This window comes from Lissotriton vulgaris, chromosome 2_1 (genome assembly GCF_964263255.1).
Source record: "Lissotriton vulgaris chromosome 2_1, aLisVul1.2, whole genome shotgun sequence".
Lineage (NCBI taxonomy): Eukaryota > Metazoa > Chordata > Amphibia > Caudata > Salamandridae > Lissotriton > Lissotriton vulgaris.
Window position 1 is genome coordinate 871,343,889 of NC_141687.1, and position 22,043 is coordinate 871,365,931.

Genomic DNA, 22,043 nt, shown 5'->3' on the forward strand with positions numbered 1-22,043 from the left:
TTGAGCAGGATGTAGCTTTCCAGAAGCTACATAAGCTTTTTGGGAGCGCTCCTTGTTTGACACCTTTTGATGTCAAGTCCAAGTGCAGTTTTATTATTGATACCAGCTATATTAGTCTTAGACCAGTTTTAACTCAGTGGCATCACAAAAGAGAGCACATTGTGGGTTTCATTTCTCGTAGGTTGAAAGGTGAAGAATTGCATTATAGCACCATTGAACGTGAGGCCTTAGCGTATGCCTGGGTATTTGAGAGATGTAGAAAATGTTTGTGAGGAAATACATTTTCTTTGCTACTGATCACAAACCTTTAGTTTACATGTTGAATGACAATGGGCATTTAAAGCTTCAGCAAGATTTATATGATTGATATCACGCCTTCAAGAATTTTTGTTTGATGTTAAATACATTCCTGGTGGGGAAAAAACGTATGGGCTGATTGCCTATCTCAGCTGCCCGTGCCAAGCAAAACTATCAATTTCTTACATGATAATGATGAGCGTGTTATGGTTTGGTGGATGCGCTAGAAGGGAGTTAATTCTGAAAAGGAATGTGTTTTAGAGAGTCAGAAGATGAAGAGTTGCAGTTAGATAAGAAGTTCTTGGTTGATTGAGGCATAACCGGTAGGGCCAAGATGGCCAACGTCTCTACAGGATCCCCCAGCTCTTCAAATCGAGCATCGATCGTCATTCAGTTGCTGGGAACTGCTGGGAACCCCAAGTACACCCTAAGACAGCGCACCACAACCCAGGAAGTTGTGAATGGAGAGACTGTGCCAGAGCAGAGCCCTCCTAGCAGCAAGGCAAATGTTTGACAGGCCAGCAGCCACAGGTAAGATGGCAGCTGAATAATTGCTGGTGTGTGATGCAGCATTGTGCAGAACAGCTGGGTGCCATGAGATGGGCTGGGGACATGGTCCGGGGGTCCTGAAGATGTCATTGTTTAGCTGCCATGGGCCTAGCCGAACCACCCATTCCCACAGACTGGAAGTGGCACAGGGGTAGGAGGCCCTGGGCCAGTAGCAGACGCAGGTAGGAGGTGATCACCTATGATGGCAGAATTGTGAAAGAGCACTCGAGGACCAGCGAGCCAGCCCTACGCCATAGGAATACACTTTACTGGGACAATCATAAGTTTTGCAGTGCATAGCCCCAAGGCAATAGCCCACTTGACATTAGGTGGCTGTGGAGGACGATACATAGCATGACTGCTCGTGCAGCCCTCGAGGCCTGTGAATTAGTGCTGCATCCCATGCCCTGCTAATGCAGGCCTGAGGCGGCCATGGGATATCGATAGGCCTATCTGCAAGACCCTGGGGGCCACACCTGGGTCCTTACTCTCGGGGCAGCATCTCACTCACTTTTTAGCCCAGGAGACCCTGAAGCCTGGTTCACAAGGCTGATCGTCAAACACAGAGGGACTCAGTACTGCGCAACTGCAGAGGAACGGTTCTAGGTCCTTGGCGAGCGCCTTGCAGGTGTGCGCCGCCTGAAATGCCTTTTACAAAGTAGCTCACTATGGGCAGGGGAGGCCCACCTCCTTTACAGGCACAAACTAAGATTAATAAGTTTACGGTCTCTCCACTCCATACAGTTTCAACTGGTACATCGGGTGCAGTTGGGGAAGTGCAGTTCCAGAGCTTGGAGGCCCTAGGTACAATGGACATCCTACAGGCGATACATGTGGCCTGTATTGACCTCAAAGCCAAAACAGGGAAAGGGGGAATAGATGTGGCACTCCTGAGCCAAAACCTCAGACACACTGTAGACAGAGTGACAGGGGTTGAAAGGCGCTTATCAGATATCAGTGACGATGCTGAAGGAAGAAGTGGCCTGTTTGACATCAGCCTTTTGTTTAATCAGGCAGATAACACAGAGAACTGCGTGCATAGAAATAATCTGCACTTTATAGGCTTCCCCAAAAGAATAGAGGGGACTGCGCCCGAGGAAAATCTCGAAGGTGGATTCGCACATGGACACCTACAGATAAGCTCTCCATTTGCTTTATCCTTGAACAATCGCATCGCTCTCTGGCAGTTAAGCCCCCGCCTGGTGTCCCGCCGCACCCAATGATAGTCAAAGTACTGAACTACAAAGACAGAGATGCGATACTGAGGGTAGTGAGTGAAAACGGGGATGTTCAGTGTCAATCCTCCAGGATCCTTGTGTTACCAGATTACGCGTGCAGAGTCCAGCAACAACACAAATCATTTGAAGCAGTCAAGCAGAAACTGTGCATTGGAACTACATTATTTATATGCTACTATTCCCGGCGTAGCTGCACATTATTTACAAGACTAAATAGTACTTCTTTGATACGCCAGAGGTGTCATGGAAATGGGTGACAGAACAGAGACCCCTGCACAGCAATCAGCAGCCCACCTGGGAGGAGCGGGCAGTGAACAGGGAGGGGCACATGGAGTGTACCTGTGAAAACAGAACAGCGAGAGAGGCCAAAGCAGGAAGCACAATGGTCTGTGGTGATTTTAGGCCTCCTCAAGCTCAGAAGAATAATGTCGTTGGGTGAAGCAATGGTCGGCTGTCTTGGACCCAAACAGTGACACAGATGCCGGGAAGGAACTAGGCTCTGAGGCATCTAATGCGGGTCCCTCGGAACATGGACCTGACACCAGATATCGAAATTGGATCAGTGGGCTGACCCAGGGGGTGGACCTCTACTGGTTGAGAGCGACTTTCCAAGCTTTAGAATGCCAGCAACACCAGATCCTAGTGCTGATCTACTTGGACTGGGGAGTCAGAGGGTATAGTGATTGCCACAGCTGTATCGTTAGTTGGAGGTTACTCGTGTTAAGGGCAACAGATGCTTCAGGGGTGAAGTATGGGGAGGGGGGTATGGGGGAGTTCAATAGGATAGTTCAAGCCTGGTTGGCCGAGGTTCACATGGCAGCGTAGACAGCAATTCAGTCTAGTCCCGGCATGGCAGATACCAGTACCGGAAGGGTAGGTGTGCTGGGTTGGTGCAGATGGGGAGAACACAGGGGCCCAGACAGGCTGCCCTGATCCATCAACGTAGTGAAGACACCTCCCCAATGGCACACCTTAAGATTGTTCAGCAATCCGTTGATTTTCTGTTCTTTTTGCTTTTGACACTTTAAGATTATAACATGGAATGTGAATGGCCTCCTTGACCACATTAAGCATAGGGCTATCTTTGGCCTGGTAAAATGACACAAACCTGATGTGCTAATGCTGCAGGAGACCCATCAGCAGAGTATCAGCTGCCCGCTTCTGACCAGATATGGCTAAACAGGGTATTTCATGCAGGGTTTACTAGGGAGTCCAGAGGGTAAGCGATCTTGCTGCACAGGCGGATGCCACAGCGTACTGACTTCACCCCGCAGGGGAGATGTTTGGGTAGAGGGATAATTACGAGACAAACCCCCAGTTTCTTGAGCATATATGTTCCCCCAAAGCTCGTGGGCGAGACCATAGACTTGTGTAAAGATGTCGTGCTTGGTGTCCCCCATGGCCTCGCCGTCATGGGTGGGGATTTTAACCCAGTAGTAGTTCCCTATTTAGGCTGCTCAAAGAACCCCCCTCAAACACATGAGAATGAATCTTGTTTGGCAGCCTGGGATTCAGGTACAGGGCTGTGTGATATCTGGCAAGTGTGGCACCTGCAGGAAGTGGCTTATATGCACACTTCTGCCACCCATAAAACTAGCTCAGCATACATATGTTCTTTCTGCCCGCAGCCAATCGGTCGGCCATGATGGGAACATACATGTTGCCCAGAGGAAACTCAGACCACTCACCTGTAGTGTTGCTAGTAGACAGTCCAGACCCCGGCCATAGGCCAATATGGAGGTTGGGTGCCTGGAGCCTTGTAAAGGAATAAGTGGTCCTTCATTTGTCCACTGAACTAGACTGCTTTGTGGAATTGAACAAGGATTCAGTAGAATCTCCAGGTACTTTATCGGTGGATCAGCAGCCCGAACAACAGATTGCAGACTTAGTGGCACGTACAGCTCTGTTAGACCACCAATTAACACTTGATAGGTTGGCGCTGCAAAGGCTGTCTCTTAAAGAAGCTTGGAAATGCTGGTTGGAAACACAAAGCAGGATCTATTAGTAGGGGGACAAATCCGGTAAGTTACTCTATTGGCTGGATACTCAGGGGACAGTGGAACAAGTGATTACTGGGGTACTGGACCGAAAAGGGTAGGATGGCAGAGGGAGCCCGAGAGATTATTTATTTATACAGGATTTGTAATGCGCATGGCTGCCTCAGCGACGAGGCGTCCTTGCGCAGCCAGAGACCAGACAAGGGACAGCGAGACACAGCGAGCGACAAATATCAGATAGTGGGGAACAATCATAAGTTCTGCAGTGCATAGCCCCAAGGCAATAGCCCACTTGACATTAGGTGGCTGTGGAGGAGGATACACTATGGCTTTTGCAGAAAATTATAGTTCCCTCTATGCAAGCTGAAGGAGGCCACCTGCAGAGAAGATGTCCCCTCCTGATTGAAGACCTGCCTTTCCCAGTGCTGTTGAGTCCTGCAAGGGAAGAACTTGAGTGACCCTTTACAGTAGAGTAGCTCCAAATTGCACTCTCGGAAATGCAAACCGACAAGACTCAGGCCCAGATGTGTTCCCAATCGAAGTTTCAGAAAACGCTCCTACTACTGTTACTGAATATGTTTAATGAAGCCCTGGATTTAGCTATTACAGTAGTCTTCCCTAGGGCAGGGAGGAGCCCTGACAATTGTTCCTATTATCGCTCCATTTCGCCTATAAGCAACAAAATCAAAATGCATGCAAAACTGCTGGTTAACAGGCCCCTACCAATACTCCCCTCATTAATACATAAGGTTCAGTGTGGCTTCATGCCCAGTCATAGTACTCGGAATGGTATCCGGTGGGTCTAGGCAGCGGGTGACAACGCCTTCTTATTACTTGACTTTGAGAAGGTTTGATACGCTAGACTGGGACATTTTGTGGGAGGTATAGAACCGTATGGGATTTGAAAAACAGATTCATATCCTATGTACAAATCCGATATAGAACCGCAAAGGCGCAGGTTAGGCCTAGTGGTGCCCTGTCAGAAACTTTCTCCATAGGCAAGGCCACCCGACAGGGATATACAGCCACCAACACATTCACTCACCATTACAACCACTCACACAACAACTCATTCACCCACACAGCTACTTACACACCCACTTATACACCCATACAGCCACTCACCCACCCATACAAGGGTATAAAAAGTTACACAGCCTCTCATATTATATACGCTAGAAGCAGTGTTGATCAGAAGTGGTTCACCTAGTATACTAATTCAACATTTGTTGTAGGATAGTATATATGTTTAACAAATAAACTTGTAGAAATCACACTCACTGGTTGATTTCATCCAAGAAGACATCAGTGATGTCATCAGTGATGTCACTGACCATGCGTTTGCAGGGTGGTGGTGAAATGGGCGGGGCCTCCGGCAATGTAACTTTTTTTTTTTACTTTTTAAAATGTATTCACAAGGGGGACCGAGCAGCCCACATCCTGAGCCAATTTTGTCCTGGGGACCCCAACCCCCTGGTCCCAGCCTTTTCTTTTTTAAAGAAAGAAATAATGGGAGGAGGGCCGCGTGGCTCCCCACCCGTGATGGTTTCAGCCCCGGGATCCAATGCCCTGGGGCCCGGTCTCTTCTGTAGCTGCCGTGCCGCTGGACCCACCCAGGGCACCCACTTAGCAATTTTGGGGGGAGCCTCAAGACCTCTGCGGTCCCTGCTGACTCACTGCCACCTGCGGGAGCCGGCATTGCTTTGACACAGAGAGAGCTGCTAACATGCAGCTCCCTCTCTGTCGAAGCAATTGTGCTCCGCTTTCGGCAAGCAAGCACAGTTGGCTATGGCTTGGCAGGAGCAGTAAAGCTCCCGCCAAGCCATAGCAAACAGCTATGTCCCGGGGGTGGGCACTCCAGGACATAGCAGGAGCCGGACTTGGGGAAGGCAGTCCCCCAGGGCAATCTATGGCTCCAGGAGGGGGTACGCGTGGCCCACTCCTTTCTTGATTTTGCCCCAGGGAGGAGAGGATGTGCGGCCCCCCAACACACAATGTGAAAAAGACCAGGGAAATGGCAGTCCCCGGGGCTGTGGGGACCTAAGACCCCCATGCATTTTTTTAAATTAAAGCCCCGGGGGGGTGGCAGCCCTTGGGCTGCGAAAAAGGGGGTCTATGCTGCCCCAGCATTGTTTTAGCATAAAGCCTCAGGGAGATGGTGGTCCCCGGGGCTGGTGTGGTCCAAGAGCCCCCCCATTTAAAAAGAAATAAGCCCACGGAGGTGGTGGTCCCGTTCAGAGATTCAGGCTAAAGGAGTGTCTAAGGTTTCATACGGGAATTAACATGGGGAAAACGTGCTTTGGGCCCCCTATTTTTCTATGTCCAGGATTGACAAATTACCCTGAAATTGTCAAGACAGAGTTGAAGTGATCGTTGAACTAGTTTTGAAGATTTCACAGGATTTGTCAAACACCACCCAAGTTATTGCCAAATGAAAAAAACACGCTTCCTATGGAAACTAGGTCCTAACTATAACTATCTACTGCCGATCGCAAGGAGGTAATAAGGCCTTATACTTACCTGCAAAATACTCACATATTTGTGGTAACATTTTGTGTGGTAAAGACATGCGTTATTAAGGACGCGTTGTTAAGACATGGGTGGGAATGGCAATGGTGGTTGACATCATAATAGCTTTATACAGCGGAACGTGGGCAAAAGTAAAGCTTGGCGAAAGGAGACGAATATCCGCATAATTAAAAATAAAAAATGGCCTTAAACAGGGCTGTGTGCTCTCTCCAAGTCTTTTTAACATATATTAGGCAGATTTAGAAAGTCATCTGCAGAATGTGAACGGACACTCACCAAAATTAGCTAACGAATGTATCCAGTTCTTACAATACGCAGACAACATTGTGGTTTTAAGTCAAACACCGATAGGTCTCCAAAGAATAATATCCAAATTAACGGAATACTTTGACTGTGAAGGTCTGGATTTAAATATAAAAAAACGAAGGTGATGATATTGGTGGGCTCAAGTAGACGATCGTTTAACTGGTACACAAAGGACAAACATATTGAGGAAACAACATCATATAAATACTTAGGGGTCAAAGTAAGAAAAAATATGTCCATATCACATCAAAAAAGGAACATCATTGCTAAAGCACAGTCATTGAGTTTCGCCTACAGAACACTTCAAAAGAAACTTCAATGCCCGTGATATGACCATCTTCTAAAAGCAATGGCTGCCCAAGTATTACCTTCTCTCTCCTATGGGCTAGAAATATGGCATGGGAAAGAAACTGACATTTTAAACACACTCCAGACAAAAATATATAAATAAACGTTCAATCTCTACAAAGGATCAGCTCCAGCACAAATAAGATTGGAATTTGGCCTGCAAAATCAATCATATCAAAGGAAAGCGGTCTTAGCGAAATGGTGCTGGAAGCTTAGATCAGCAGAACCAGGATCACTAAACAACTTATGTTGGCTAGAAATCAAAAAACAATATGATCAACAAGAACCAAACTCTTGGGGTGATGATCTGCGCACAACCTTAAAAACCCTTAAATTAGAGGAAATCTGGAACAGCCAACTTGAAGAGGCATCCTTTAAAAAGATTTGCAAACTAAACGCAAAAGCTCTGTCTCTGATAGAAGATAAAAAGACTTTGGCCAAACGTCGACACGCATGGACTGTATTAAATTCATACGAACAATTAAAACCGCAACCTTACCTCGTATCACACTTTCGGTTATCTTTAAAAATGAAATTCATGGCTTTTAGATTGGGCGACCATTCTTGTAAAGATCTGATCCCTTCATGGAAAAATACACACCAAAAGCCAAGTTGTAGACTATGCGGGTACCATACGGAAACCTTATGCCATCTACTGTGTACGTGAGAGTCAATAAAAGATGAGAGAAGAACTTTGCTGAAATCAGTCCTAATTGCCCTTCAGATCCGTACCTGCAGGCAGGCTGTCACCAGCTGGATGGGAGCGGGTTCGAACATTTTAATATGCCGCGGGGTGAAATTTATGAATAAAGTAGAGACTTTGCTTTTAAAAAACGAATTAATTTAAAAGTGGGGACTGTAAAATAAAGTTTTACTTTTAAAGAATCGAAAAAACAGAAATATATTTTAAGAAAATGAATTTTATCTTTTTCCATGTAAAACTGTAAAATGTATATGTAGACTTTATGGTTGTGACAAACCAAATAAAGTTAATTTTTGACTGACCTAGTGGTTCCGTCATGCATCCGACTTACTCTGGGTTGGTTGAATCTAACAGACAGAAATCCCCCCTCTTTAAGTGATGTGCACACTAATGTGGAAAAAGTACAAGCATGTACTAAAGCATATTGTGATCACATGAAAGGTGGTGTGGATAAAGATGTGAAAATTGGAGAGTGGGCCCTTATTAAGAAACTTTTTCGGGTTCAGAAATGTGAATCTAAATTTTATTAACCAGTCCAAGTATACAGGTTATGACGGCACCATGTTGTCTAACTCTAATGTCACAATAAGATGCCCAGCTGTTAATTTGGCAACAGTATTGCCTGCAATGGGTTATTCTGCTGAGACCCCTAAGTTTGTTGGTGTTGAGATTGTAGAAACCAGCACCCCATCAAGAAAAGACATATTATATGATGGTACACTGATGGTTCTTTCAGCAGACTGATAAACAGTAATTACAGAGCAGGGTATGCTACAGCAATAGCAGACACCATAGTTGAAAGTGCAGCTCTGCCACCTGGCACATCTACCCAATGAGATAGGCTGTATGCTGTAACAAGAGCATGCATCCTGCCTGAGGAGAAAACTGCTAACATTTACACTGACTACGTTATGCTTTGCAGTTCTTATTTTTGGCCAACTGTGGAAGTATCACAGATTCATAACAGAAGTAGGGTGTCTTACTGAAAATATACCTTTAGTAAGGAGCTTGTTAAAAGCAATACTACTACTCAACAGGATAGAGGTAATAAAATGTGAAGCACACACAGGAACTAATACTAAGTTATCCAAAGGTAATTCCATAGCTGACATAGCAGAAAAATAGAGCATGTTACAGCCAGTGCAGATGGGACTAATGATTAAAAGCATTCACACAAACAAAATACAGCTCATTCAGAGACAATTGTTGCAAGCTAATGTAAAGGAAGCACAATGGTCTCCAACACCAGATGGTCAAACAACATGAAAGGGGAGTTCCCAATGATAAAAAGAAAAAAATCACAACAATACAAAAAGCGCCCACAGAACAGCTAAATTATATCAAAAATGTGTTTTTATTCACATAGTAAAATATATCAGATATATATAATTACAATCAGTGCATAGTATAATACCTTATCACACTTTTGTATGCAATTTTCTTAAGAGAACACACATCAAAAATATAACATCAGCCTAAGGACACATAGAGCAATAAAAACATTGGCACACAATTCAATCACTCACCAATCAAACCAAAATCATTCCTATACCACTACACACATACACACTCAAGCAAAAACATCCAGAAAAGGCGCAGACGTGCGTTTCGGAACAGTGCCAATACAAGCTTCCTTCGTCCGGGCGCAAAGTACAGATAGTAATAGTTAGCACGGTCTCTCAAGATCCGAACACCCAATCTTAGGCGAGTGTCCTAGTAATAATCATGGCTGGCGAAGCATATCTGTGGGCGGAAAAGGATATGGATCAAAATATGCACAATAAAAAATAAAATAAACTAAACAGGGCTTAATACCGGGCAAGGCAGAATCCACATGCACATACATAAAACAGACAATACCACCCTACGTGCTAACGCAGGTATGTACAAGTCGAGTGGTGGCTTTAAATGGTACCTTACATCCCATGTGGGAACAAACAATACAACAGTGTGTAAAGAACCATCACCAGAGTAGAAATAGATGAATAAAATCCAGAGTTGCTCAAAAGAAATCATAACAATTTATTAGACAGAAAAAGAAATACATACAATAGAAATAAATTAGAAAGTCCTGCTCAAGGCATACCATATGGCCCGCATAAAAGGTGCCCTCAGCAATGCCATAGGGTAGATAATAATGAGACGGCTTGGCCCTCCGGGGCTCCAGGGAATGACGCAAGGACCCGAATAGAAATCAGGTAAATAGTCGAGTACTGAAAAAGGTAGACAGATGGAAAGTGCATAATTGAAAGCACTCTTGCTAAAAGTAAGGAACTGCTACAATGTAGGTAAAAACCTAGTGCGAACAGATAACTTTCTCTGCTGTTCGAGGGTGAGAGCTAATAGCCTCTAAGTACTCCGGAATTCCGGCAAGACGCACAGATGGGGGAGCACAACAAGCTTACCTCAACTGATAGGAAGATGACAAAAATCAATGGGTTCCAGGACACATCAGCGTCTATGCTTCAAAGATGGAACTTCAAACGGGTACAAAAATGTGGCTCAGAGGCTCAGGCGGTCGAACAAGGAGAAGAATCTGGGTGAAAAAAGCAATAAAAATAATGTACGGTGTTGTTGCATGTGCCCGACCAGCAAGGGTTGCCATAACAGTGTGACGATTAACGGCCCAACAGGGAAGAATCACCCTGAATATAAAAAAGGGGGGGGGGCAGAAGTAAATGCGAGGTTGAACACAATCGCAGCGAGTTAGTAGAAATGCGATGAATAACGGGAAATACCTGATACATAAAAGGGCGGCTGGAGTACTCGCAAAGAGTAAAGCGGCATATAAATCCGCAGCTAAGTGCAGCATGAAGATCTATGTTGGCCTGAGGAAAGAAAGATATGCTGCTACTCAGGAAGGTGTAACGGTGAGTTCTACCGAACAAACAAAACTCAGGATCCCATTCCTTACCTGCAATAGGGCACAGATACTCTACGTCAGCGGACCTCCTGTCGACTTCAAGGGCCGAATGCGGTGTGCACGGGGCCGGGAGAAGGATATAAATACGGTGTGCAATCAGCATAATCCTAGGCACCTGAGCGCATAAAGTCACGTGAACACTAGAGCGTTCACTGGAACGTCATCTGGAGGAAAAATGGCGGCCGCACGATAGTTTGCTGTGAACAAAGGCAGTGGAAACATGAATCAGGGTGCCCTGCCGACTGAGGAGCAATCCACAGGAATAATATTAGTAACAGAATAAACGGAGTAAAAAATTAACAGATATAAACATAAATATAAAAAGACGTGATTGAAATCCTGTGGACTAGTCACAGGATTGCGTAGATATAGCGAAAATACTCGCAGGGTCGATAGGTCTCAGCCGAGCATGCACCAATAATTATGACAAAATATAAGGAAAAAAAATGAGATAAGAACTACTTAAGGGAATATATACCTCACCACAGTTAAGGTGTAGGTCACCCAAAGAATATATGTGAAATAATGAAATATACATCACAAGAGAATAACAGAAACGCAATACAGCTGCAGTAGTCCCAAGATGACAGTGCACAGGGAAAATGCAAGAGTAGACCCAAAGGTCTCTACAGGATGGCATTTTCCCAGGGTACCTGCTCATTCAATCCAGAGACAGCCGTCTCTAGAAAGAATATCCAAAATGCTTCCCTTTTGGCTCTAAGCGCGTCCATATTCCCATCTTTCGGGCAGTGGACACGTTCAAGTATGAGCCATTTAAGGTCTTCCACTGAATGTTTCAAGGCTTTCCGATGGGCCACCAATGGGGCCCCCAGACGTAGGTTTCTAATACATGATTTGTGTTCGGAAAACCCAGTCCTGAACTCCCTACCTGTCTCTCCTACATGGCCCTTGGAGCATGGACAAATGTAAGGAGCAGATAGATGACATTACTCGTACGACAGTTAGTCATCTCTTTGAATTGGATTTTTTTCTTGCCCCAATTCAATTCGGAGATAGTAAGGACATTCTCACAGGCATGGCATCCGCCACGTCTATGGCTACCGGTGATGGGATTGGCGCCAGTAATGCTCCTCTGACTCGCGATAGGACAGTCCATCAGTGTTGCCCTGACTAACAAATTCCTAAGGTTTTTATTGCGGCGAAATGCAAAGATGGGTTTTTCCAATTTCTCAGCGGTTTTGTCCATATTAAGGAGATACCATTGGGAATTAATAATGTATCTCAGTTTCTCATTGAAATTAGAATGGGTCGTAACAACGACAAGTTTGTGATCCTCATTTTTATCCCTAGGGTTCATGAGAGCCTCCCGATCAAAGTATTTGGCTCTTTTATAGGAGTCCCTGATGAGTCTATTCGGGTAACCCCTATTTAGGAATTTCGTTTTCAATAGTGTGGCATGTAATTCAAAGTTTCTCATATCTTTACAATTTCGGCGGAGCCGCAGAAACTGACTGAATGGCATGTTGTTTCTCTGACTCCGCGGATGGAAACTGTCGTAGAGCAGAAGAGTGTTTCGAGCCGTGGGCTTGGTGTAAAGTGAAACCTCAATGTGACTATTTACAACTTGAATCCACACATCAAGAAATTCAATCTTGGATGAACTGATGTTGGCACTGAATTTGAGATGTGGGTCACACAAGTTTATCCAAAGGATAAACTCACTCAGTTGTTTCTGTGGGCCTCGCCAAATATAAAAGATGTTGTCAATATAACGGTTGTAGTTGGTAACATTCTTGTAGAATGGGGCGATCTCGTTCTAAATAAACCTTTCCTCGAAGGCACCCATGTAGGCATTTGCCACATTGGGGGCACAAGCAGCACCCATACTGATGCCCTGTATTTGCTTGTAAATGACCTTATCAAACTCAAAGTAGTTCTCCTTGAGCACAATGGCTAAGCATTCCAGAACAAACAATTTTTCCGATGGACAATCTGAGTCATAAAGCATCTTCTTAACTGCCTCTAAAGCGCCTTCCTGAGGGATGTTTGAATATAATGCCTCAATGTCCATTGAGACAAGTATATCCGTATTGGTATTAAAATCCAGACGCTCAATCTTGCTGATCAAGTGGCCTGCATATCGAACATAGGCAGGGAGTCGGCAAATGATGGGAGAAAGACAAGCGTCCACAAATTTGGTCAGCGGTTCCGTAAGTGACCCAATTGTGGACACAATGGGTCTATATGGTGGAGTCAACAAGCTCTTATGCATTTTAGGAAGTCCATAAAGGACCGGGACTTTGAAAAAGTTTTATTGAAAAAAATCTAATTCCTGGTCACAAATGGAACCACGCTGTAAGGCACTTTGGGTGACATTAGTGATTTCAGCCATAATTCTCCTCGAGGGGTATGACAGGACCTTGCGGTAATGTTCAGGATTATTTAGCATAGAGAGAATTTGTTCCTTGTAGTCTGCACTATCAAGGACCGCAATTCCGCCCCCCTTATCACTAGGTTTAACAGTAAGGGTGCGATCAGCGGACAACTTTTTCAGAGCTTGGTATTCATCATAGCTGAAATTGTAAGGAGGTTTCGGAACAAATTTAGTCATGCTTTGGATTTTAGCACAGACACTCTTCTCAAAAATACCCACTTCTGGGCCAACCTGTTCAAGTGTAGGTGTAAAAACAGAGGGAGGTCGGAAACCAGATAAGTTATTGGTAGTTTCCATTTCTCTACCAGAGAAGAACTTTTTAAGCCTTATCTTCTGGAAAAAAGCCTGTACATCTTTATTCAATTCAAAAGCGTTGAAGGGGGTACTAGGAACAAAAGAAAGTCCACGCTATAACAAATCAATGGTGTTTTTCTGCAGGTTTTTTTTTTTTTACAGATTAAAGATAGGAATAAGAGAGGAGTTATTCAATGTTTCTACTCCCTCCAGTACTGGTTCCGCCTTGTCTCCAGAAAACGAGGCAGATTCTCTGTCTGTTGATAACCTGTCTGTTGATACCGTACCCTCTCCTGAGGTCTGAACCTGACACGGTTCGTTCCACGGCGGGTCCCTAAAAAACGGTTTGGTCTTTGGGGGCCATCATAATTGGTGCGTCTATTTGAGAAATTGTCATTGGAAGCAGAGCCCCCTTCATTCTCTGATTCTGAAGTATCAGAGAAGGTCCGTATTTGTCTATTGGACCAATATTGTTGGCCCCCTTGTTGATTGGTATCCCGGTCAGAGTAGTATTAGGCATTAAGATATCGGTATACCCTTTCCTCCGAGAAATACCGAATATCTTTTTTAAGTTCATCGATTTTCCTTTTAACAATATAGTCACTGAAGGAGTCGAGCTCCAGGTTTACTTCCTCCAATTTCCGTTTCGCATCCCCAACTGCATCATTTTTGAGGAGAGATTCCTCCATTTCAGTTATTTCCTTAAGAAGCTCTACAACCACCTCTCTAGCTGTCTCGATGATCAATAACATCAGGTCTCTAGAACATTGATTAGCGATGAGGGACCATCTTTCAAGGAATCGACGGATCTCTACAAATAATTCCGGGATGTTTCTAATACGGAGACCATTCGGTATAACTCCTGCTTTCAAATATTGGATCATAAAGTCCGCATGGGACTCTGTCCTTCTAGCTTTCTTTTTTAAATTGAGAAGTTTGAGCCATTCGTCATTAGATCCTTTGTTCAATGAAAACGGTTGCTCTCAGGTTGTGGATGGCCCTAATAGCCGATTGAAGTCCTCTTCGCTGAAACCATAGGTTTTAATGGCGTCCATAATGAGGTGAAAAAATGCAAATATAACAGCAACACACAGACAAAAAGTCATAAGAGGTAGAAAGAGAAAGTATTCCAAAGACACAATAAAGAGGAAAAATGACACACCAGAATTTTTCACATCAAACACTGGTCTCATGGGACCCTACTACCATACTGCTCTGCCTTACTCAGAGGCCCAGAACAGGAAACTACTACTAAACCCGCACGGCAAAGTGCCGGGTAACAATGCAAAAAACAAAAGAGGGACCCTGAAACCTGAACCAAATAAGAGGGGAACAACCCGCCAGAGCGGGAAAATAGTCAAACAACATGAAAGGGGAGTTCCCAATGATAAAAAGAAAAAATTCACAACATGAGCAACTCTGGATTTTATTCATTTATTTCTACTCTGGTGATGGTTCTTTACACACTGTTGTTGTATTGTTTGTTCCCACATGGGATGTAAGGTACCATTTAAAGCCACCACTCGACTTGTACATACCTGCGTTAGCACGTAGGGTGGTATTGTCTGTTTTATGTATGTGCATGTGGATTCTGCCTTGCCCAATATTAAGCCCTGTTTAGTTTATTTTATTTTTTATGGTACATATTTTGATCCATATCCTTTTCCGCCCACAGATATGCTTTGCCAGCCATGATTATTACTAGGACACTTACCTAAGATTGGGTGTTCGGATCTTGAGAGACCGTGCTAACTATTACTATCTGTACTTTGCGCCCTGATGAAGGAAGCTTGTATTAGCACTGTTCCGAAACGTGCATCGGCACTTTTTCTGGATGTTTTTGCTTGAGTGTATATGTGTGTAGTGGTATAAGAATTATTTTGGTTTGATTGGATGAGTGATTGAATTGTGTGCCAATTTTTTATTGCTCTATGTGTCCTTAGGCTGATGTTATATTTTTGATGTGTGTTCTCTTAAGAAAATTTCATACAAAAGTGTGATAAGGAATTATACTATGCACTGATTGTAATTATTTATATCTGATATATTTTTCTATTTGAATAAAAACAATTTTTTTATATCATTTAGCTGTTCTGTGGGCGCTTTTTGTATTGTTGTGATTTTTTTCTTTTTATCCTTGGGAACTCCCCTTTCATGTTGTTTGACTATTTTCTCGCCCTGGCGGGTTGTTCCCCTCTTATTTGGTTCAGGTTTCAGGGTCCCTCTTTTGTTTTTTGCATTGCACTCCAACACCAGATGAGCATGGAGGGTGGATGATTGATACTGGATGCAAGCCAAATAATGAAGGGAGTGTGGACTACTGGGATGAGAGGCCTGTCGCCCCACGCGGTATGTTATTTTCCCTGACAAAACTGGTGCATGGACCCTCTGATATTGCACAATTGGAGATGAATGTGCCGATGCATTTTCTTCCCGGTAAAGGGTTTGAAATATTTGATAGTAAGGGTGAATACGTTTTCAAAACGAATGGAGGTGTGGCCAACAGGAAAGAATGATGCATCAACGGGTGCGCAGTGATTAATGAAAAGCCATCTCCCCTAGGTCTGGGGTCCACCGGGCAGAAATAGCGATAGGAGATCGCCTAGTGACTGCATTTATGCAAAATATGTTATTTTGGGGAATAAGGTATTACCTGCACCCCCCCCCCCGCCCCCCAACATTGAGGCCGGGAGGAGAAGATGGGGCCCAAGATTAAAAAAAATGATTATTAGTAAAGGCAACTGATGGAACAGGCCTGAAATTGCCTGATGCTCTGCCTTCAGTGCTGGCTGCAATAGGGGCAAAGACTTCTAAAGCAACTAGGGAGACATGGTCATGGTGAGAAAAATAAAAGCCGTTTCTCTTAGGTCTAGGTGGACTGGACCGCAGATGGTGAACTAACGCCACAAATGGATCAAGGGAACAAGATGCAGGGCAGCACCCCATTGCCTGAGACTACGGTACCAGAAATTGATGAACATCTGTCACCAGAGGACCTGGGCAAAACAGTAGTCAAGGAGAGGACACACCAGACCATTTCTGCGACCCATAAGAGCCCATCATAAAGTGTTGGAGAGACAACACCAACTGATGCTGTTGAGTGAAATACACAATGCAGTCTTGAAGAAAGGTGATGGTCTGCACCTGCAGTAAAATAGACTGAAGAGGACAACGCAGGGCAGGTCTGTGACACCGCCTCTGAACAAAACTGTGCAACCGGAGTAGAAACAGATGACCGCTCACTTCGTACCTTTAAATAACTGACACTTACAGAAAGTGCCCGGGAATGAAGTGTAGCAATATGCATTGCATAGAGCAAACAATATTTGTTGGACACTTAATTACGAGTATGCTGTTGATATCAAACAGCCGCTGATATAATAATGCACTCAGGAAGTAGTATGAATTGAATACTAGCATATCATTGTGTTCATGTTCAAAAATAACTATCTCATCAGGATGTATCAATGTGACAATATATGCATGTTATGCAAACACTGTGTAATGCCATCCAAAGATATGCAACTATGTTTCCTTCATATATGTATTTTGGTTTTATACTAATGAAGGATAGGACTATCTTAAAGGGAAGAATGTTATATATATATATATATGTATGCACTACAAATATATAATGCTTAGATATATCACACTAACATCAGGCCCGGACCTCCAAAGGGCTTCTTATCTGCCCTTGCCTAGATAAGCTTCAACAGCTATTCTGAACCATTTTAGAGCTCGCTTTGCTTGTCCGGACTTCATGTTAGTTTCCTTATCTGGTTGTGCAATTTGCTTACACAGTAAATCTGCCGCATATTTGGCACAGTGCCGAGCCAGCCTTTCATGGTCTGGCCATATCTAGCTGTTTATAATTGACATGTGCAGATCTGTCACATCCGTTAGCCAGATTTGGATTGGTGCCTTACTCTAGTTCCGCTGACATGGCACTACTAAAATGTATATAATACCCAGAAGCCAGTCACTCTGGGAAGAAGCAGGCTGAGATCACTAGTGGGTGACCTGACTTCTTCCTTGCTGATCATCAGTGGTGCATAGGTACCAATAAATACATTTCACTCTGTTTCTGAACAAACTGATGTGCCTGGTGAGTTTTATTAATTTGCTCCTGGGAGGGTGCAAAGTATTTCCATAACATTTATACTTACCTGCGAAATACTTACATTTTCGTTGTAAAGGCATGTATGGTAAAGGCATATTGTGGTAAAATTTTGGTGGTAAAGACATGCGTTGTTAAGGACGCGTAGTAAAGGCATGCGCAGTTCCGTCATGCATCCGACTTACTCTGGGTTGGTTGAATTTAACAGACAGAATCCCCCCCTCTAAGTGATGTGCAGACTAATGTGGAGAAGGTACAAGCACGTAGTAAAGCATATTGTGATCGCATAAAAGGTGGTGTGGATAAGGGTGTGAAAATTGGAGAGTTGGCCCTTATTAAGAAAGCTTTTAGGGTTCAGAAATGTGAATCTAAATTGTATGAACCCATCCAAGTATATGGCGTGCGTCCAGAAGTGCTGTTTTGTTGTAAGGTCGCGGTTGGTGGAATAAAGGATCCATTTGTTAAACTTAGTTCAGATCAGAAAGACATTTTGCTCAAAGTTAAGCATTCTACTTGTGGAAGTAGTTGGTTTGAAACAAATTCAAACAGTTTGAGCAGCGTGTGTGTGAATAATGAGAATGAAGGTGTGACGGGATGTGACGTTTCTCAGCAAAGAGCTGATCATCATTAATTGATTTTCCTGAAGTGGAAGGGGAGGTTTCCCATTGTATCCCATATTCTGTGTGTAACAAAAGAAATGTAAGAAACGTTCAGTTACCTGTTAAGTAGGACCAAGATTTCTTTCAATTTTGTTTAACCTTTCTGTTTTGTTTAGTTTGGGGTAAGGGAGATGTTGTATGTGTGTTGTTTTCTTGTTTCTGTTCAGTTCAGGTTCCTTTACTAGAAGCTGGAATGCCAGAATGCTGGCTTGTTCCATGGTCTGCCTTGGCTATCATTCCAGCCTGGACAGCCTGTGGGAAGGTGGCTTATTTTCTTCCTTTCCTTGTGGACCTGTTGCCGTAACTGAATAAACTACAGCAAGGAAGACACTACATCGGGGTACATCATCACTGAGTGGAAGTGGCCTGATCCCAGTAGATATCATAATTAGAATGACATCACTCACAGTGAAGTTAGCCAATAGCTGAAGTGGGCGACAAACTACCTGATCATGTAACGGCGAAGAAAAATGTAAATGACATAACACCAGACCAATGATTGAAGAGGGCTTGCTGAAAGCTCCTAGAAGTACATATAATAGATGATTTTTTTTGTAAAATCAATTTTTTGTAAAATCTGGTTAATGCCAGACCTCCTAATAAGGAGGTTCTGAAAATGTGATGTTGATTTATTCCAGTATAGCAGTATCGGAAACCCTTGTTCTGTAGAACAGGCTTGTTCAAAGAGGGTTCAATGTGGATCTGTGCCTTATTTTCAGACAGTGGTATACTGTAGCAAGGGTAGGATAGGCCCGAATGCAACAGAAACGGCCCCTTGCACTCACCGCAACTCATGAAAGACAGCTACAATTGTAGTCCAGGGTGCCTGCTGCACACTTGGACCCTTGTACCATGTCAACCTCTGCACTAATCCTATGTTAGCCATGCCCGTATTCAGGATTTCAACTTAAAATAGATTTATACACAGCTACTATAAGTGGAACCCATTCACATAGTCAGATCATTATCAAAATCTGGCAGAGGTCGGCCCTCCGGAACCCACGTTAATTGTGCTTGGCGTTGTATGTTCGAGGAGGGTAAGTAACATGAGTGTATCTGACAGATAGATATCAACCTACTGTTTGTGGGGGTGGGGACTGAGCTATGCAAGGGTGGCTCCTCCACTAGGGCGGAGGAGTGTCTTTCCCGCTGCTTTCTCACAGTGCGGGACGCAGAAACATAAAATGGTAATAACTAGAAGTTATTACCATTTTATGTTTGGTTACGCGTGGGAGGGTGGGTGGGGCTGCTCCTCAATCGGTGCGTGGGAGGAATAGTGTGCTTGCCCACTCCCGAGTGCGCAAAGGCTGTATGGTCGGCCCCTGGAGCCGCCCAAACCAGTCATTCGCAATCTACCCATCTCCATGTAGACTGCATTGCAGCCTGCATGGAGAAGATGGCCTTCCCATAGGCGGCTGGATGGGTGGCGTCCCAAACAATCACAACACTGCTTGCAGCATTGTGATTGGCCTAGGGGAGGGAGCCTGGCTGCCTACTTCCTGTTGCTGCCGGAGGCACGAGAGCAGGAGCCGTGAAGACGCAGGACCCAGCAGGGGGAAAGGTAAGTTTAATTTTTTTAAATAATTACATTTAAAAGGCCCCACTCGGCAGCCATGCCGGCTGCGACCGGAGCTAGGGTGACAAGACGTGTCGGTTTTCACCGGACAGTCCCGGTGTCTCAACACATTTCTTCATTTTGAATAAATGTCCCAGGTTTTTGGGACAACGGTCAGGTAATTGCAATTTTAAGGAAAATTAGACAGAATGATCTTAGACGAGCTCTTCAGAAGAATGCAAAAATTAAGCTATTTATTCAGTTTCCATATTTTAAAAAAAACAATCGAACCCAAAAGGTAGATAAGGACCTTGAGTGACAGTTTTGTATTAGAACAGTGGTCCTTAAACAGAACAATAGTCAATAGGATAAATATAGACTAGAATCAGTGCGATATTGCAAGTGTCCAGCCGGATATTCAATTTAATAAATCAATAACGTCACAAAACACAAATACGAGCACATCAATATAGTGTGACACAATCCTAGATCCTACCGTTTTTTCTAAGCTTGCCACAATTATGCTCAATATTCCACAAGCTACTTCTGTCTTGCCTGAAATGTGTTTGTCTTAAATTGTACTGGTCATGTGTTCGTGTAGGATGCAGGATTGTGTCCCACTATATTGATGTGCTCGTATTTGTGTTATTTGACGTTATTGATTTATTAAATTGAATGTCTGGCTGGACACTTGCAATATAGCACTGATTCTACTCTATATTTATCCAATTGACTTGTTGTTTAACCCCTTCTGTGCTGATGACGATCCCAGGCTCGTCATGCAGCACGGTGCTCGTGTGCTGGTGACGAGTCTGGCTCGTCATGAGCCGTGGAACGCTCACAAGCGGGGATAATTCCCCCGCTGTGCTGAGGGTTCCATTGCGCGGGCGGGCTCATGACGAGTCCAGGCTCGTCACCAGCACACGAGCACCGTGCTGCATGACGAGCCTGGGCTCGTCATCAGCACCGCGGTGCCGTGCGCGGGCCCCCTCCCCCCGCGGGGAAATTAGCCCGCGGCGAAGGGGTTAAGGACCACTGTTCTAATGCAAAATGTATCCAGTTTCCGTCAGACAGCACAGGGGGAGTTTGACTGCATGCTCCCAGCAGAGGGGAGAAGGGCATAAGGTGGTGGTCCTGCCATAGACAATGCCAAGTAAATGTAGTATTGTAAATATATCTATATATAGTGTGTGTGTGTGCACAAGTTTATATATGTTTATAAAGGTACATATTTACAAGGCTACGCAAAAACTGGAACAAGCCAGATATAAAGGTAAGACTAAAGTCTTTAGTCCTACTTTTATTTCTGGCGTGTCCCGGTTTTTGATTCCCAAAATGCTGGGGGTGGGGGGGACCAGGGCTCGGGTACCGAAACAGGGTTAGTTAGTGCCTTCCGGCAGCCGCCGGCATCCCGAGTCCCAGGACTGCAGCATCACAGGCTCCTGGGCATGTGCCATGCTGTCCTCCTGGGCATAACACTAGCCTAGACGGGTGGGAGACACGAGAGAAAAAGGCGGCGGAAGCAGGACAGTGGTGAGTGCACGGGAGGGAATAAAAACAAGCATTTGCAATGCAGTAGGTCTCGCATTAGGAAAGTGTGAGCTATTGATATTGTAAATGACAATTTTTTTTAATATGTGTTGGCTTTGAAAATATATAAATTAATAGCATTGTTATTCACAAAGTCAATAGCTTACACTTTCCTAATACGTGTCCGATTGGCTATGGCAATGCTTGTTGGTAACAAGCAAGGAAAGTGCTGTTGTGGAGCTGAGTGATGATGTGGTTGGGCTGAGTGCTGTGTTGGTGTATTACAGTGATGTGGTGGTATCCCAGAGTGATGTGGTGGTGTCCCCGAGTGATGTGGTGGTGTCCCCGAGTGATGTGGAACACCACCATATCACTCGGGGGCACCACCACATCACTCGGGGACACCAATACATTACTCTGGGACACCACCACATCACTCAGAGACACCACCACATCACTCAGCGACACCACCACATCACTCAGGGACACCACCCCATCACTCAGGGACACCACCACATCACTCAGGGACACCACCACATCACTCAGGGACAATACCACATCACTCAGGGACACCACCACATCATTCAGGGACACCACCACATC